Genomic DNA, 18,055 nt, shown 5'->3' with positions numbered 1-18,055 from the left:
CCTCTTGGCAGGCCTGCTTCACTTAACTGTCATCAGTATGCGCTGCCATCAGAGAGAACCTAACAATAAGCAGGGCATATCGATGGAGCCTTCGCTATTTTAAGTAGGCTGACCAGGGCCGGAGGAAGGCGTTGCCTTCCCCCTTCAGAGATGCTTTGATGTACCCATGGCTGTCACATTGCAGCTAAATGTGACAGGAGGACCGCACCGGTAGACTGTGTCCCCCAGAGTGCACTTGACTATGTGTTTGTTGTGCAGTGTCCATTGGGAAATGTGTGCGGGATAGCCCCACACATTTCCAGGAGGTTTACCTACCAACATTCCATTTCTTTTTTAAAAGTATCAAACCAGCCCAGGCGGAGCGCACACTCCCCGTGCGGATGGTCTAATTCCTCACTCTTGGTCAGGTTCTTCAATTCCTACCAGTCAAGTGGTCTCTTCTGTCTGTGTCTGCACTTCATTTGCACAGCAAACAGGCATGTCTTTCCCATGGCAACAGTGTCTTCTCCAAGCTGCACACACAGACAGCCGTTTCTCAGGCTAAATGTTCTCTTCTGACCTCAGTGGCAGAGCCACACTAAGCAGATGGCTCTGCAAAGGCGCAGGGGCTACAGCAAAAAGCCTGAACAGGGCAAGGCCGCTTCATTTTTGGCAGTGGAGTGGAAGTAGAATTGCAGGGTCCGCCCTATGAGACAGGGTACAAGACGTGAATTACATAGGACCTTTTCACTTTTCCCAGAGTCCCCTGCAAAATCGGGTCTATTTTCAAGGACAAGTGCAATTATCACAAACAGGTAGGTATGTGATGGCATGGAAATGTATCGAAATTGTAATGGTTTGGTCAACAGTTGGAACGCTCAGAGACAAATTGATTCACTTCTTGTCAATGTCCTGGCTGCACTGCAGAAACAGCTGGTCGTCCTGGTGGAGCATCACTTCACCTGTCCCCAAAGGAGCCCATTTCTCGATGCTGTCCTCGCTCCTGTGCAATCCTCCAATGGCTCTTTGCATTCTCAAGCCTCTCCCATGTTGCCTTGGCAGCGGCCTGCCCAATAATCTCTCAGGAGGGCGGGGTCACTTGCCAACAGGCCACCGATCATGCTAAGGGAAAGAGCGCACAGGTAGCAGCCTGCTCATTTGCATGTTTACTCCCAGAATCCTATGCATACCTTGCTACTATATTTGCTGTCAGTTTGGTGAGCGCAAGATGATACAGGTGTTCACCTCAACAAATCTCGGCACTGGAATCCAGGCGGTTTTATGAGTTTGACAAAGGATGCTCAGGATGGAGCTTGCTGGGATCAGTGCAAGTTAAATGGGAATCCATTCCCGGGGCGCACGGGCCTCTGGGTCAGGTGCTTTAGCTTTGCGCAGTGGCAGTATCGTAGCTCATGAGGTTTAACCGAGGCGCGATTATTGCTTATTGAAAACTTTACCCAATACCCCGCCATGACAGCTTGAAATATAGCTGGAATTGGTAATTTTTGACAGTCTCTACGGAGGCTGAACCGATTTGTTTGAAAAGGAGACAATGACGCTTTTACTCCACTGGAGAAGACCTAGCAAGAGGGGTGTGTTTTTCGGAACCCATCCCTTCTATTCTTTGTTCTCTCGTGGCCTACCCTCAACAAAGGGGTTTACTTCCAGAAGCTAGCGCATTCGTAAACTCCAAGCGGCGCAGCGAAGTCTATGGAACCGTGACCATGCAGCAGGTGCATTAAGCGCCTCAGTTGTCTCGCTGCCTTCCTGATCTCACGACATGAAAACCATGAGCTTTCAGAACCTAGCAGACAGTGACCTGTCTGCCTTCGATCCTCTTTGCCACATCTGCTCTTGCGAAAGTCATCAGATTGTTGGATGGTTACTCAGGGAGGTCTGGCTGCCACTGAAGCCAACCGCAGCAGAGGGGTCGCTTTACCTTTGGCCTTCGCTCACCATCTCAGTCTTCCCAAGAGAGGCAAAAGGGCATTTCTGTCCCCATGCATTCTATAGACACATATTCACGTGGAGTCAACAACCCGACCTCTCTTGGTGTGACGAATCAACTTCCGGGGCACTAGTGGTCCAGGGAGGAATATCGCTTTCTAGACCATCAATCAGTCCCACACCTCTAGTACACCGGAAGGGGTCCGAACAGTGGACGGAACGTCAGGCTGGTTAGTTGCAACAGAGCGAAAAAACAATTGTGACCCACTGATAAAAGGGACTGTCCAGTCAAGGTTGTATACAAATATCTACTTTAGTATTAATACAACAGACAGTTCTAACACACTACAAAATACAACCCACCCTATAAAGGAAAACAGGGGACAGACAGTTTCACAAAGGAGAGGGATGCACTCTGGATACTGACAGGAGTGCAGTCGGTAAAGCAATCAGTCTGAACTGTTCAAGGTTATTTGGTTGCAGCAGCAAGGGAGCAAGAGGTCGTAAATGTCACTAAGGGCCTTCGGAGAAGGACCAGGGGGACAGAACCACAATGTAACTGGTGTTTGAGATGATCTTGGTACTCGACAGCATCGAGTGGCTTCCAGCATGCTTTGTAGCTCCGGCGACAGAGTTCAAGAGGGACGACAGATGCGGATATCAGTTGGCAGGCAGTTTGGTAAGCGAGGCTGGGCGGACGGCTGCAGGCTGCCCTACCCGGCGGCTCGGGGTGAAGAATCGTTGTCTGTGTGCTGGTTGGTGGATCTGGAACGCTGGTCGAGGGTTCTCAGACGGCTTTAGTGACTGCAGCGTGAGAACAGCCACAGTGGTGCAGCCGGTCGCAGTTTGAGAGCTCGACTGCTTCGAAAAAGTCCTTAAAAGATGGACGCTGGTTGATGCTTGTTGTGGCACTCCTCCGAGCTTCTTCTCAATGCTTGGGTCGACGTTTAAGGCGGCCGACCCAAAGCTGAGAAGAGTGTTTGCCGGCAACGGCCTTGTCCTTTGTTCAGAGACTCTCTGGCACTTCCCACCTAGGAAGCTTGCTGGCTTAACCTAGCAGGGCACGCTGTGTGCTGGCTGGGTACCGGTTCTGGTGCTGCTTGATGGATCCTCTGAGTCGGGTATCTCCCTCTGTTCCCTGGGAGATGTTTTGGGAGGTATTTTGCTTCCCTCTTGGAAATCCTGGACTTCCTTCACTGGCGGAAGCCGTGAGGCAGACTGTACCATCACCGAGGGTCCGAATGAGTCCTTCTTCGTACTCCTTTTGAAGTCGTCGGATGATCTGCTCAGTGAGGGGCTCAGCCCTCTTTTAAAGCCAAATGGGCCCCAGTGATTGGAGCATGCTAAGCCTACCTTAAAGACCCAATCCTGGGTCCCCACCACCAATCTTCTGTCATGCGTAAGGTCATGACCAGAGTGCTTTGCAACAGGAAAGGTAAGGGGTGACAACATGTACTACTAAGCCGCACCCATCTTCCTGTCTCCTGTGGATCAAAGTGGCTCTCTGGTTAATTGAGCTCGAGAACAGACTGTCTGCATCAAATCACATATATCTTCCCTCTGAAAGGGGGTGGCCCTGCAGCGGTTGCCTACTGTAAACAGTTGTTCCACACATGACATTCAATGGCCTTCATACAGAGGGGTGGGAGCTAGCTTCAAGCTGACACATTGCATATGAAAAAGGTGTTGGGGTTTCCTGCCCTGTGTTAGTTCTGTGAACAGGCCTCTTGGCAGGCCTTCTTCACTTAACTCTCATCAGTATGCGCTGCCATCAGAGAGAACCTAACAATAGGCAGGGCATATCGATGGAGCCTTTGCTATTTTAAGTAGGCTGACCAGGGCCGGAGGAAGGCGTTGCCTTCCCCCTTCAGAGATGCTTTGATGTACCCATGGCTGTCACATTGCAGCTAAATGTGACAGGAGGACCGCACCGGTAGACTGTGTCCCCCAGAGTGCACTTGACTATGTGTTTGTTGTGCAGTGTCCATTGGGAAATGTGTGCGGGATATCCCCACACATTTCCAGGAGGTTTACCTACCAACATTCCATTTCTTTTTTAAAAGTATCAAACCAGCCCAGGCGGAGCGCACACTCCCCGTGCGGATGGTCTAATTCCTCACTCTTGGTCAGGTTCTTCAATTCCTACCAGTCAAGTGGTCTCTTCTGTCTGTGTCTGCACTTCATTTGCACAGCAAACAGGCATGTCTTTCCCATGGCAACAGTGTCTTCTCCAAGCTGCACACACAGACAGCCGTTTCTCAGGCTAAATGTTCTCTTCTGACCTCAGTGGCAGAGCCACACTAAGCAGATGGCTCTGCAAAGGCCCAGGGGCTACAGCAAAAAGCCTGAACAGGGCAAGGCCGCTTCATTTTTGGCAGTGGAGTGGAAGTAGAATTGCAGGGTCCGCCCTATGAGAGAGGGTACAAGACGTGAATTACATAGGACCTTTTCACTTTTCCCAGAGTCCCCTGCAAAATCGGGTCTATTTTCAAGGACAAGTGCAATTATCACAAACAGGTAGGTATGTGATGGCATGGAAATGTATCGAAATTGTAATGGTTTGGTCAACAGTTGGAACGCTCAGAGACAAATTGATTCACTTCTTGTCAATGTCCTGGCTGCACTGCAGAAACAGCTGGTCGTCCTGGTGGAGCATCACTTCACCTGTCCCCAAAGGAGCCCATTTCTCGATGCTGTCCTCGCTCCTGTGCAATCCTCCAATGGCTCTTTGCATTCTCAAGCCTCTCCCATGTTGCCTTGGCAGCGGCCTGCCCAATAATCTCTCAGGAGGGCGGGGTCACTTGCCAACAGGCCACCGATCATGCTAAGGGAAAGAGCGCACAGGTAGCAGCCTGCTCATTTGCATGTTTACTCCCAGAATCCTATGCATACCTTGCTACTATATTTGCTGTCAGTTTGGTGAGCGCAAGATGATACAGGTGTTCACCTCAACAAATCTCGGCACTGGAATCCAGGCGGTTTTATGAGTTTGACAAAGGATGCTCAGGATGGAGCTTGCTGGGATCAGTGCAAGTTAAATGGGAATCCATTCCCGGGGCGCACGGGCCTCTGGGTCAGGTGCTTTAGCTTTGCGCAGTGGCAGTATCATAGCTCATGAGGTTTAACCGAGGCGCGATTATTGCTTATTGAAAACTTTACCCAATACCCCGCCATGACAGCTTGAAATATAGCTGGAATTGGTAATTTTTGACAGTCTCTACGGAGGCTGAACCGATTTGTTTGAAAAGGAGACAATGACGCTTTTACTCCACTGGAGAAGACCTAGCAAGAGGGGTGTGTTTTTCGGAACCCATCCCTTCTATTCTTTGTTCTCTCGTGGCCTACCCTCAACAAAGGGGTTTACTTCCAGAAGCTAGCGCATTCGTAAACTCCAAGCGGCGCAGCGAAGTCTATGGAACCGTGACCATGCAGCAGGTGCATTAAGCGCCTCAGTTGTCTCGCTGCCTTCCTGATCTCACGACATGAAAACCATGAGCTTTCAGAACCTAGCAGACAGTGACCTGTCTGCCTTCGATCCTCTTTGCCACATCTGCTCTTGCGAAAGTCATCAGATTGTTGGATGGTTACTCAGGGAGGTCTGGCTGCCACTGAAGCCAACCGCAGCAGAGGGGTCGCTTTACCTTTGGCCTTCGCTCACCATCTCAGTCTTCCCAAGAGAGGCAAAAGGGCATTTCTGTCCCCATGCATTCTATAGACACATATTCACGTGGAGTCAACAACCCGACCTCTCTTGGTGTGACGAATCAACTTCCGGGGCACTAGTGGTCCAGGGAGGAATATCGCTTTCTAGACCATCAATCAGTCCCACACCTCTAGTACACCGGAAGGGGTCCGAACAGTGGACGGAACGTCAGGCTGGTTAGTTGCAACAGAGCGAAAAAACAATTGTGACCCACTGATAAAAGGGACTGTCCAGTCAAGGTTGTATACAAATATCTACTTTAGTATTAATACAACAGACAGTTCTAACACACTACAAAATACAACCCACCCTATAAAGGAAAACAGGGGACAGACAGTTTCACAAAGGAGAGGGATGCACTCTGGATACTGACAGGAGTGCAGTCGGTAAAGCAATCAGTCTGAACTGTTCAAGGTTATTTGGTTGCAGCAGCAAGGGAGCAAGAGGTCGTAAATGTCACTAAGGGCCTTCGGAGAAGGACCAGGGGGACAGAACCACAATGTAACTGGTGTTTGAGATGATCTTGGTACTCGACAGCATCGAGTGGCTTCCAGCATGCTTTGTAGCTCCGGCGACAGAGTTCAAGAGGGACGACAGATGCGGATATCAGTTGGCAGGCAGTTTGGTAAGCGAGGCTGGGCGGACGGCTGCAGGCTGCCCTACCCGGCGGCTCGGGGTGAAGAATTGTTGTCTGTGTGCTGGTTGGTGGATCTGGAACTCTGGTCGAGGGTTCTCAGACGGCTTTAGTGACTGCAGCGTGAGAACAGCCACAGTGGTGCAGCCGGTCGCAGTTTGAGAGCTCGACTGCTTCGAAAAAGTCCTTAAAAGATGGACGCTGGTTGATGCTTGTTGTTGCACTCCTCCGAGCTTCTTCTCAATGCTTGGGTCGACGTTTAAGGCGGCGGACCCAAAACTGAGAAGAGTGTTTGCCGGCAACGGCCTTGTCCTTTGTTCAGAGACTCTCTGGCACTTCCCACCTAGGAAGCTTGCTGGCTTAACCTAGCAGGGCACGCTGTGTGCTGGCTGGGTACCGGTTCTGGTGCTGCTTGATGGATCCTCTGAGTCGGGTATCTCCCTCTGTTCCCTGGGAGATGTTTTGGGAGGTATTTTGCTTCCCTCTTGGAAATCCTGGACTTCCTTCACTGGCGGAAGCCGTGAGGCAGACTGTACCATCACCGAGGGTCCGAATGAGTCCTTCTTCGTACTCCTTTTGAAGTCGTCGGATGATCTGCTCAGTGAGGGGCTCAGCCCTCTTTTAAAGCCAAATGGGCCCCAGTGATTGGAGCATGCTAAGCCTACCTTAAAGACCCAATCCTGGGTCCCCACCACCAATCTTCTGTCATGCGTAAGGTCATGACCAGAGTGCTTTGCAACAGGAAAGGTAAGGGGTGACAACATGTACTACTAAGCCGCACCCATCTTCCTGTCTCCTGTGGATCAAAGTGGCTCTCTGGTTAATTGAGCTCGAGAACAGACTGTCTGCATCAAATCACATATATCTTCCCTCTGAAAGGGGGTGGCCCTGCAGCGGTTGCCTACTGTAAACAGTTGTTCCACACATGACATTCAATGGCCTTCATACAGAGGGGTGGGAGCTAGCTTCAAGCTGACACATTGCATATGAAAAAGGTGTTGGGGTTTCCTGCCCTGTGTTAGTTCTGTGAACAGGCCTCTTGGCAGGCCTGCTTCACTTAACTGTCATCAGTATGCGCTGCCATCAGAGAGAACCTAACAATAAGCAGGGCATATCGATGGAGCCTTTGCTATTTTAAGTAGGCTGACCAGGGCCGGAGGAAGGCGTTGCCTTCCCCCTTCAGAGATGCTTTGATGTACCCATGGCTGTCACATTGCAGCTAAATGTGACAGGAGGACCGCACCGGTAGACTGTGTCCCCCAGAGTGCACTTGACTATGTGTTTGTTGTGCAGTGTCCATTGGGAAATGTGTGCGGGATAGCCCCACACATTTCCAGGAGGTTTACCTACCAACATTCCATTTCTTTTTTAAAAGTATCAAACCAGCCCAGGCGGAGCGCACACTCCCCGTGCGGATGGTCTAATTCCTCACTCTTGGTCAGGTTCTTCAATTCCTACCAGTCAAGTGGTCTCTTCTGTCTGTGTCTGCACTTCATTTGCACAGCAAACAGGCATGTCTTTCCCATGGCAACAGTGTCTTCTCCAAGCTGCACACACAGACAGCCGTTTCTCAGGCTAAATGTTCTCTTCTGACCTCAGTGGCAGAGCCACACTAAGCAGATGGCTCTGCAAAGGCGCAGGGGCTACAGCAAAAAGCCTGAACAGGGCAAGGCCGCTTCATTTTTGGCAGTGGAGTGGAAGTAGAATTGCAGGGTCCGCCCTATGAGACAGGGTACAAGACGTGAATTACATAGGACCTTTTCACTTTTCCCAGAGTCCCCTGCAAAATCGGGTCTATTTTCAAGGACAAGTGCAATTATCACAAACAGGTAGGTATGTGATGGCATGGAAATGTATCGAAATTGTAATGGTTTGGTCAACAGTTGGAACGCTCAGAGACAAATTGATTCACTTCTTGTCAATGTCCTGGCTGCACTGCAGAAACAGCTGGTCGTCCTGGTGGAGCATCACTTCACCTGTCCCCAAAGGAGCCCATTTCTCGATGCTTCCTCGCTCCTGTGCAATCCTCCAATGGCTCTTTGCATTCTCAAGCCTCTCCCATGTTGCCTTGGCAGCGGCCTGCCCAATAATCTCTCAGGAGGGCGGGGTCACTTGCCAACAGGCCACCGATCATGCTAAGGGAAAGAGCGCACAGGTAGCAGCCTGCTCATTTGCATGTTTACTCCCAGAATCCTATGCATTCCTTGCTACTATATTTGCTGTCAGTTTGGTGAGCGCAAGATGATATAGGTGTTCACCTCAACAAATCTCGGCACTGGAATCCAGGCGGTTTTATGAGTTTGACAAAGGATGCTCAGGATGGAGCTTGCTGGGATCAGTGCAAGTTAAATGGGAATCCATTCCCGGGGCGCACGGGCCTCTGGGTCAGGTGCTTTAGCTTTGCGCAGTGGCAGTATCGTAGCTCATGAGGTTTAACCGAGGCGCGATTATTGCTTATTGAAAACTTTACCCAATACCCCGCCATGACAGCTTGAAATATAGCTGGAATTGGTAATTTTTGACAGTCTCTACGGAGGCTGAACCGATTTGTTTGAAAAGGAGACAATGACGCTTTTACTCCACTGGAGAAGACCTAGCAAGAGGGGTGTGTTTTTCGGAACCCATCCCTTCTATTCTTTGTTCTCTCGTGGCCTACCCTCAACAAAGGGGTTTACTTCCAGAAGCTAGCGCATTCGTAAACTCCAAGCGGCGCAGCGAAGTCTATGGAACCGTGACCATGCAGCAGGTGCATTAAGCGCCTCAGTTGTCTCGCTGCCTTCCTGATCTCACGACATGAAAACCATGAGCTTTCAGAACCTAGCAGACAGTGACCTGTCTGCCTTCGATCCTCTTTGCCACATCTGCTCTTGCGAAAGTCATCAGATTGTTGGATGGTTACTCAGGGAGGTCTGGCTGCCACTGAAGCCAACCGCAGCAGAGGGGTCGCTTTACCTTTGGCCTTCGCTCACCATCTCAGTCTTCCCAAGAGAGGCAAAAGGGCATTTCTGTCCCCATGCATTCTATAGACACATATTCACGTGGAGTCAACAACCCGACCTCTCTTGGTGTGACGAATCAACTTCCGGGGCACTAGTGGTCCAGGGAGGAATATCGCTTTCTAGACCATCAATCAGTCCCACACCTCTAGTACACCGGAAGGGGTCCGAACAGTGGACGGAACGTCAGGCTGGTTAGTTGCAACAGAGCGAAAAAACAATTGTGACCCACTGATAAAAGGGACTGTCCAGTCAAGGTTGTATACAAATATCTACTTTAGTATTAATACAACAGACAGTTCTAACACACTACAAAATACAACCCACCCTATAAAGGAAAACAGGGGACAGACAGTTTCACAAAGGAGAGGGATGCACTCTGGATACTGACAGGAGTGCAGTCGGTAAAGCAATCAGTCTGAACTGTTCAAGGTTATTTGGTTGCAGCAGCAAGGGAGCAAGAGGTCGTAAATGTCACTAAGGGCCTTCGGAGAAGGACCAGGGGGACAGAACCACAATGTAACTGGTGTTTGAGATGATCTTGGTACTCGACAGCATCGAGTGGCTTCCAGCATGCTTTGTAGCTCCGGCGACAGAGTTCAAGAGGGACGACAGATGCGGATATCAGTTGGCAGGCAGTTTGGTAAGCGAGGCTGGGCGGACGGCTGCAGGCTGCCCTACCCGGCGGCTCGGGGTGAAGAATCGTTGTCTGTGTGCTGGTTGGTGGATCTGGAACGCTGGTCGAGGGTTCTCAGACGGCTTTAGTGACTGCAGCGTGAGAACAGCCACAGTGGTGCAGCCGGTCGCAGTTTGAGAGCTCGACTGCTTCGAAAAAGTCCTTAAAAGATGGACGCTGGTTGATGCTTGTTGTGGCACTCCTCCGAGCTTCTTCTCAATGCTTGGGTCGACGTTTAAGGCGGCCGACCCAAAGCTGAGAAGAGTGTTTGCCGGCAACGGCCTTGTCCTTTGTTCAGAGACTCTCTGGCACTTCCCACCTAGGAAGCTTGCTGGCTTAACCTAGCAGGGCACGCTGTGTGCTGGCTGGGTACCGGTTCTGGTGCTGCTTGATGGATCCTCTGAGTCGGGTATCTCCCTCTGTTCCCTGGGAGATGTTTTGGGAGGTATTTTGCTTCCCTCTTGGAAATCCTGGACTTCCTTCACTGGCAGAAGCCGTGAGGCAGACTGTACCATCACCGAGGGTCCGAATGAGTCCTTCTTCGTACTCCTTTTGAAGTCGTCGGATGATCTGCTCAGTGAGGGGCTCAGCCCTCTTTTAAAGCCAAATGGGCCCCAGTGATTGGAGCATGCTAAGCCTACCTTAAAGACCCAATCCTGGGTCCCCACCACCAATCTTCTGTCATGCGTAAGGTCATGACCAGAGTGCTTTGCAACAGGAAAGGTAAGGGGTGACAACATGTACTACTAAGCCGCACCCATCTTCCTGTCTCCTGTGGATCAAAGTGGCTCTCTGGTTAATTGAGCTCGAGAACAGACTGTCTGCATCAAATCACATATATCTTCCCTCTGAAAGGGGGTGGCCCTGCAGCGGTTGCCTACTGTAAACAGTTGTTCCACACATGACATTCAATGGCCTTCATACAGAGGGGTGGGAGCTAGCTTCAAGCTGACACATTGCATATGAAAAAGGTGTTGGGGTTTCCTGCCCTGTGTTAGTTCTGTGAACAGGCCTCTTGGCAGGCCTGCTTCACTTAACTCTCATCAGTATGCGCTGCCATCAGAGAGAACCTAACAATAAGCAGGGCATATCGATGGAGCCTTTGCTATTTTAAGTAGGCTGACCAGGGCCGGAGGAAGGCGTTGCCTTCCCCCTTCAGAGATGCTTTGATGTACCCATGGCTGTCACATTGCAGCTAAATGTGACAGGAGGACCGCACCGGTAGACTGTGTCCCCCAGAGTGCACTTGACTATGTGTTTGTTGTGCAGTGTCCATTGGGAAATGTGTGCGGGATAGCCCCACACATTTCCAGGAGGTTTACCTACCAACATTCCATTTCTTTTTTAAAAGTATCAAACCAGCCCAGGCGGAGCGCACACTCCCCGTGCGGATGGTCTAATTCCTCACTCTTGGTCAGGTTCTTCAATTCCTACCAGTCAAGTGGTCTCTTCTGTCTGTGTCTGCACTTCATTTGCACAGCAAACAGGCATGTCTTTCCCATGGCAACAGTGTCTTCTCCAAGCTGCACACACAGACAGCCGTTTCTCAGGCTAAATGTTCTCTTCTGACCTCAGTGGCAGAGCCACACTAAGCAGATGGCTCTGCAAAGGCCCAGGGGCTACAGCAAAAAGCCTGAACAGGGCAAGGCCGCTTCATTTTTGGCAGTGGAGTGGAAGTAGAATTGCAGGGTCCGCCCTATGAGAGAGGGTACAAGACGTGAATTACATAGGACCTTTTCACTTTTCCCAGAGTCCCCTGCAAAATCGGGTCTATTTTCAAGGACAAGTGCAATTATCACAAACAGGTAGGTATGTGATGGCATGGAAATGTATCGAAATTGTAATGGTTTGGTCAACAGTTGGAACGCTCAGAGACAAATTGATTCACTTCTTGTCAATGTCCTGGCTGCACTGCAGAAACAGCTGGTCGTCCTGGTGGAGCATCACTTCACCTGTCCCCAAAGGAGCCCATTTCTCGATGCTGTCCTCGCTCCTGTGCAATCCTCCAATGGCTCTTTGCATTCTCAAGCCTCTCCCATGTTGCCTTGGCAGCGGCCTGCCCAATAATCTCTCAGGAGGGCGGGGTCACTTGCCAACAGGCCACCGATCATGCTAAGGGAAAGAGCGCACAGGTAGCAGCCTGCTCATTTGCATGTTTACTCCCAGAATCCTATGCATACCTTGCTACTATATTTGCTGTCAGTTTGGTGAGCGCAAGATGATACAGGTGTTCACCTCAACAAATCTCGGCACTGGAATCCAGGCGGTTTTATGAGTTTGACAAAGGATGCTCAGGATGGAGCTTGCTGGGATCAGTGCAAGTTAAATGGGAATCCATTCCCGGGGCGCACGGGCCTCTGGGTCAGGTGCTTTAGCTTTGCGCAGTGGCAGTATCGTAGCTCATGAGGTTTAACCGAGGCGCGATTATTGCTTATTGAAAACTTTACCCAATACCCCGCCATGACAGCTTGAAATATAGCTGGAATTGGTAATTTTTGACAGTCTCTACGGAGGCTGAACCGATTTGTTTGAAAAGGAGACAATGACGCTTTTACTCCACTGGAGAAGACCTAGCAAGAGGGGTGTGTTTTTCGGAACCCATCCCTTCTATTCTTTGTTCTCTCGTGGCCTACCCTCAACAAAGGGGTTTACTTCCAGAAGCTAGCGCATTCGTAAACTCCAAGCGGCGCAGCGAAGTCTATGGAACCGTGACCATGCAGCAGGTGCATTAAGCGCCTCAGTTGTCTCGCTGCCTTCCTGATCTCACGACATGAAAACCATGAGCTTTCAGAACCTAGCAGACAGTGACCTGTCTGCCTTCGATCCTCTTTGCCACATCTGCTCTTGCGAAAGTCATCAGATTGTTGGATGGTTACTCAGGGAGGTCTGGCTGCCACTGAAGCCAACCGCAGCAGAGGGGTCGCTTTACCTTTGGCCTTCGCTCACCATCTCAGTCTTCCCAAGAGAGGCAAAAGGGCATTTCTGTCCCCATGCATTCTATAGACACATATTCACGTGGAGTCAACAACCCGACCTCTCTTGGTGTGACGAATCAACTTCCGGGGCACTAGTGGTCCAGGGAGGAATATCGCTTTCTAGACCATCAATCAGTCCCACACCTCTAGTACACCGGAAGGGGTCCGAACAGTGGACGGAACGTCAGGCTGGTTAGTTGCAACAGAGCGAAAAAACAATTGTGACCCACTGATAAAAGGGACTGTCCAGTCAAGGTTGTATACAAATATCTACTTTAGTATTAATACAACAGACAGTTCTAACACACTACAAAATACAACCCACCCTATAAAGGAAAACAGGGGACAGACAGTTTCACAAAGGAGAGGGATGCACTCTGGATACTGACAGGAGTGCAGTCGGTAAAGCAATCAGTCTGAACTGTTCAAGGTTATTTGGTTGCAGCAGCAAGGGAGCAAGAGGTCGTAAATGTCACTAAGGGCCTTCGGAGAAGGACCAGGGGGACAGAACCACAATGTAACTGGTGTTTGAGATGATCTTGGTACTCGACAGCATCGAGTGGCTTCCAGCATGCTTTGTAGCTCCGGCGACAGAGTTCAAGAGGGACGACAGATGCGGATATCAGTTGGCAGGCAGTTTGGTAAGCGAGGCTGGGCGGACGGCTGCAGGCTGCCCTACCCGGCGGCTCGGGGTGAAGAATCGTTGTCTGTGTGCTGGTTGGTGGATCTGGAACGCTGGTCGAGGGTTCTCAGACGGCTTTAGTGACTGCAGCGTGAGAACAGCCACAGTGGTGCAGCCGGTCGCAGTTTGAGAGCTCGACTGCTTCGAAAAAGTCCTTAAAAGATGGACGCTGGTTGATGCTTGTTGTGGCACTCCTCCGAGCTTCTTCTCAATGCTTGGGTCGACGTTTAAGGCGGCCGACCCAAAGCTGAGAAGAGTGTTTGCCGGCAACGGCCTTGTCCTTTGTTCAGAGACTCTCTGGCACTTCCCACCTAGGAAGCTTGCTGGCTTAACCTAGCAGGGCACGCTGTGTGCTGGCTGGGTACCGGTTCTGGTGCTGCTTGATGGATCCTCTGAGTCGGGTATCTCCCTCTGTTCCCTGGGAGATGTTTTGGGAGGTATTTTGCTTCCCTCTTGGAAATCCTGGACTTCCTTCACTGGCGGAAGCCGTGAGGCAGACTGTACCATCACCGAGGGTCCGAATGAGTCCTTCTTCGTACTCCTTTTGAAGTCGTCGGATGATCTGCTCAGTGAGGGGCTCAGCCCTCTTTTAAAGCCAAATGGGCCCCAGTGATTGGAGCATGCTAAGCCTACCTTAAAGACCCAATCCTGGGTCCCCACCACCAATCTTCTGTCATGCGTAAGGTCATGACCAGAGTGCTTTGCAACAGGAAAGGTAAGGGGTGACAACATGTACTACTAAGCCGCACCCATCTTCCTGTCTCCTGTGGATCAAAGTGGCTCTCTGGTTAATTGAGCTCGAGAACAGACTGTCTGCATCAAATCACATATATCTTCCCTCTGAAAGGGGGTGGCCCTGCAGCGGTTGCCTACTGTAAACAGTTGTTCCACACATGACATTCAATGGCCTTCATACAGAGGGGTGGGAGCTAGCTTCAAGCTGACACATTGCATATGAAAAAGGTGTTGGGGTTTCCTGCCCTGTGTTAGTTCTGTGAACAGGCCTCTTGGCAGGCCTGCTTCACTTAACTCTCATCAGTATGCGCTGCCATCAGAGAGAACCTAACAATAAGCAGGGCATATCGATGGAGCCTTTGCTATTTTAAGTAGGCTGACCAGGGCCGGAGGAAGGCGTTGCCTTCCCCCTTCAGAGATGCTTTGATGTACCCATGGCTGTCACATTGCAGCTAAATGTGACAGGAGGACCGCACCGGTAGACTGTGTCCCCCAGAGTGCACTTGACTATGTGTTTGTTGTGCAGTGTCCATTGGGAAATGTGTGCGGGATAGCCCCACACATTTCCAGGAGGTTTACCTACCAACATTCCATTTCTTTTTTAAAAGTATCAAACCAGCCCAGGCGGAGCGCACACTCCCCGTGCGGATGGTCTAATTCCTCACTCTTGGTCAGGTTCTTCAATTCCTACCAGTCAAGTGGTCTCTTCTGTCTGTGTCTGCACTTCATTTGCACAGCAAACAGGCATGTCTTTCCCATGGCAACAGTGTCTTCTCCAAGCTGCACACACAGACAGCCGTTTCTCAGGCTAAATGTTCTCTTCTGACCTCAGTGGCAGAGCCACACTAAGCAGATGGCTCTGCAAAGGCCCAGGGGCTACAGCAAAAAGCCTGAACAGGGCAAGGCCGCTTCATTTTTGGCAGTGGAGTGGAAGTAGAATTGCAGGGTCCGCCCTATGAGAGAGGGTACAAGACGTGAATTACATAGGACCTTTTCACTTTTCCCAGAGTCCCCTGCAAAATCGGGTCTATTTTCAAGGACAAGTGCAATTATCACAAACAGGTAGGTATGTGATGGCATGGAAATGTATCGAAATTGTAATGGTTTGGTCAACAGTTGGAACGCTCAGAGACAAATTGATTCACTTCTTGTCAATGTCCTGGCTGCACTGCAGAAACAGCTGGTCGTCCTGGTGGAGCATCACTTCACCTGTCCCCAAAGGAGCCCATTTCTCGATGCTGTCCTCGCTCCTGTGCAATCCTCCAATGGCTCTTTGCATTCTCAAGCCTCTCCCATGTTGCCTTGGCAGCGGCCTGCCCAATAATCTCTCAGGAGGGCGGGGTCACTTGCCAACAGGCCACCGATCATGCTAAGGGAAAGAGCGCACAGGTAGCAGCCTGCTCATTTGCATGTTTACTCCCAGAATCCTATGCATACCTTGCTACTATATTTGCTGTCAGTTTGGTGAGCGCAAGATGATACAGGTGTTCACCTCAACAAATCTCGGCACTGGAATCCAGGCGGTTTTATGAGTTTGACAAAGGATGCTCAGGATGGAGCTTGCTGGGATCAGTGCAAGTTAAATGGGAATCCATTCCCGGGGCGCACGGGCCTCTGGGTCAGGTGCTTTAGCTTTGCGCAGTGGCAGTATCGTAGCTCATGAGGTTTAACCGAGGCGCGATTATTGCTTATTGAAAACTTTACCCAATACCCCGCCATGACAGCTTGAAATATAGCTGGAATTGGTAATTTTTGACAGTCTCTACGGAGGCTGAACCGATTTGTTTGAAAAGGAGACAATGACGCTTTTACTCCACTGGAGAAGACCTAGCAAGAGGGGTGTGTTTTTCGGAACCCATCCCTTCTATTCTTTGTTCTCTCGTGGCCTACCCTCAACAAAGGGGTTTACTTCCAGAAGCTAGCGCATTCGTAAACTCCAAGCGGCGCAGCGAAGTCTATGGAACCGTGACCATGCAGCAGGTGCATTAAGCGCCTCAGTTGTCTCGCTGCCTTCCTGATCTCACGACATGAAAACCATGAGCTTTCAGAACCTAGCAGACAGTGACCTGTCTGCCTTCGATCCTCTTTGCCACATCTGCTCTTGCGAAAGTCATCAGATTGTTGGATGGTTACTCAGGGAGGTCTGGCTGCCACTGAAGCCAACCGCAGCAGAGGGGTCGCTTTACCTTTGGCCTTCGCTCACCATCTCAGTCTTCCCAAGAGAGGCAAAAGGGCATTTCTGTCCCCATGCATTCTATAGACACATATTCACGTGGAGTCAACAACCCGACCTCTCTTGGTGTGACGAATCAACTTCCGGGGCACTGGTGGTCCAGGGAGGAATATCGCTTTCTAGACCATCAATCAGTCCCACACCTCTAGTACACCGGAAGGGGTCCGAACAGTGGACGGAACGTCAGGCTGGTTAGTTGCAACAGAGCGAAAAAACAATTGTGACCCACTGATAAAAGGGACTGTCCAGTCAAGGTTGTATACAAATATCTACTTTAGTATTAATACAACAGACAGTTCTAACACACTACAAAATACAACCCACCCTATAAAGGAAAACAGGGGACAGACAGTTTCACAAAGGAGAGGGATGCACTCTGGATACTGACAGGAGTGCAGTCGGTAAAGCAATCAGTCTGAACTGTTCAAGGTTATTTGGTTGCAGCAGCAAGGGAGCAAGAGGTCGTAAATGTCACTAAGGGCCTTCGGAGAAGAACCAGGGGACAGAACCACAATGTAACTGGTGTTTGAGATGATCTTGGTACTCGACAGCATCGAGTGGCTTCCAGCATGCTTTGTAGCTCCGGCGACAGAGTTCAAGAGGGACGACAGATGCGGATATCAGTTGGCAGGCAGTTTGGTAAGCGAGGCTGGGCGGACGGCTGCAGGCTGCCCTACCCGGCGGCTCGGGGTGAAGAATCGTTGTCTGTGTGCTGGTTGGTGGATCTGGAACGCTGGTCGAGGGTTCTCAGACGGCTTTAGTGACTGCAGCGTGAGAACAGCCACAGTGGTGCAGCCGGTCGCAGTTTGAGAGCTCGACTGCTTCGAAAAAGTCCTTAAAAGATGGACGCTGGTTGATGCTTGTTGTGGCACTCCTCCGAGCTTCTTCTCAATGCTTGGGTCGACGTTTAAGGCCGCCGACCCAAAGCTGAGAAGAGTGTTTGCCGGCAACGGCCTTGTCCTTTGTTCAGAGACTCTCTGGCACTTCCCACCTAGGAAGCTTGCTGGCTTAACCTAGCAGGGCACGCTGTGTGCTGGCTGGGTACCGGTTCTGGTGCTGCTTGATGGATCCTCTGAGTCGGGTATCTCCCTCTGTTCCCTGGGAGATGTTTTGGGAGGTATTTTGCTTCCCTCTTGGAAATCCTGGACTTCCTTCACTGGCGGAAGCCGTGAGGCAGACTGTACCATCACCGAGGGTCCGAATGAGTCCTTCTTCGTACTCCTTTTGAAGTCGTCGGATGATCTGCTCAGTGAGGGGCTCAGCCCTCTTTTAAAGCCAAATGGGCCCCAGTGATTGGAGCATGCTAAGCCTACCTTAAAGACCCAATCCTGGGTCCCCACCACCAATCTTCTGTCATGCGTAAGGTCATGACCAGAGTGCTTTGCAACAGGAAAGGTAAGGGGTGACAACATGTACTACTAAGCCGCACCCATCTTCCTGTCTCCTGTGGATCAAAGTGGCTCTCTGGTTAATTGAGCTCGAGAACAGACTGTCT

The 18,055-nt window shown here is 50.7% G+C and overlaps 5 non-coding genes across 5 annotated transcripts; all 5 read left to right on the top strand.

Annotated features, from left to right (window-relative positions):
• Window positions 1-1,362: 1,362 nt before the first annotated feature.
• LOC138496363 (U4 spliceosomal RNA) lies at window positions 1,363-1,503 on the top strand. Its single transcript, XR_011277881.1, has one exon. It is a non-coding gene; the product is annotated as a U4 spliceosomal RNA (small nuclear RNA).
• A 3,508-nt stretch (window positions 1,504-5,011) lies between these two features.
• On the top strand, window positions 5,012-5,152 carry LOC138496756 (U4 spliceosomal RNA). Its single transcript, XR_011278239.1, has one exon. It is a non-coding gene; the product is annotated as a U4 spliceosomal RNA (small nuclear RNA).
• A 3,507-nt stretch (window positions 5,153-8,659) lies between these two features.
• On the top strand, window positions 8,660-8,800 carry LOC138496360 (U4 spliceosomal RNA). The gene has a single exon (XR_011277879.1). It is a non-coding gene; the product is annotated as a U4 spliceosomal RNA (small nuclear RNA).
• A 3,508-nt stretch (window positions 8,801-12,308) lies between these two features.
• On the top strand, window positions 12,309-12,449 carry LOC138496359 (U4 spliceosomal RNA). Its single transcript, XR_011277878.1, has one exon. It is a non-coding gene; the product is annotated as a U4 spliceosomal RNA (small nuclear RNA).
• Window positions 12,450-15,957: 3,508 nt separating this feature from the next.
• Window positions 15,958-16,098, top strand: LOC138496358 (U4 spliceosomal RNA). The gene has a single exon (XR_011277877.1). It is a non-coding gene; the product is annotated as a U4 spliceosomal RNA (small nuclear RNA).
• Window positions 16,099-18,055: the final 1,957 nt, after the last annotated feature.

The sequence above is a fragment of the Ambystoma mexicanum genome, chromosome 10, assembly GCF_040938575.1.
Source record: "Ambystoma mexicanum isolate Mex_15411 chromosome 10, UKY_AmexF1_1, whole genome shotgun sequence".
NCBI classification, from domain to species: Eukaryota; Metazoa; Chordata; class Amphibia; order Caudata; family Ambystomatidae; genus Ambystoma; species Ambystoma mexicanum.
Note: the sequence above shows the minus strand (reverse complement) of the source record. Positions and strands in the feature narration are given on the sequence as shown.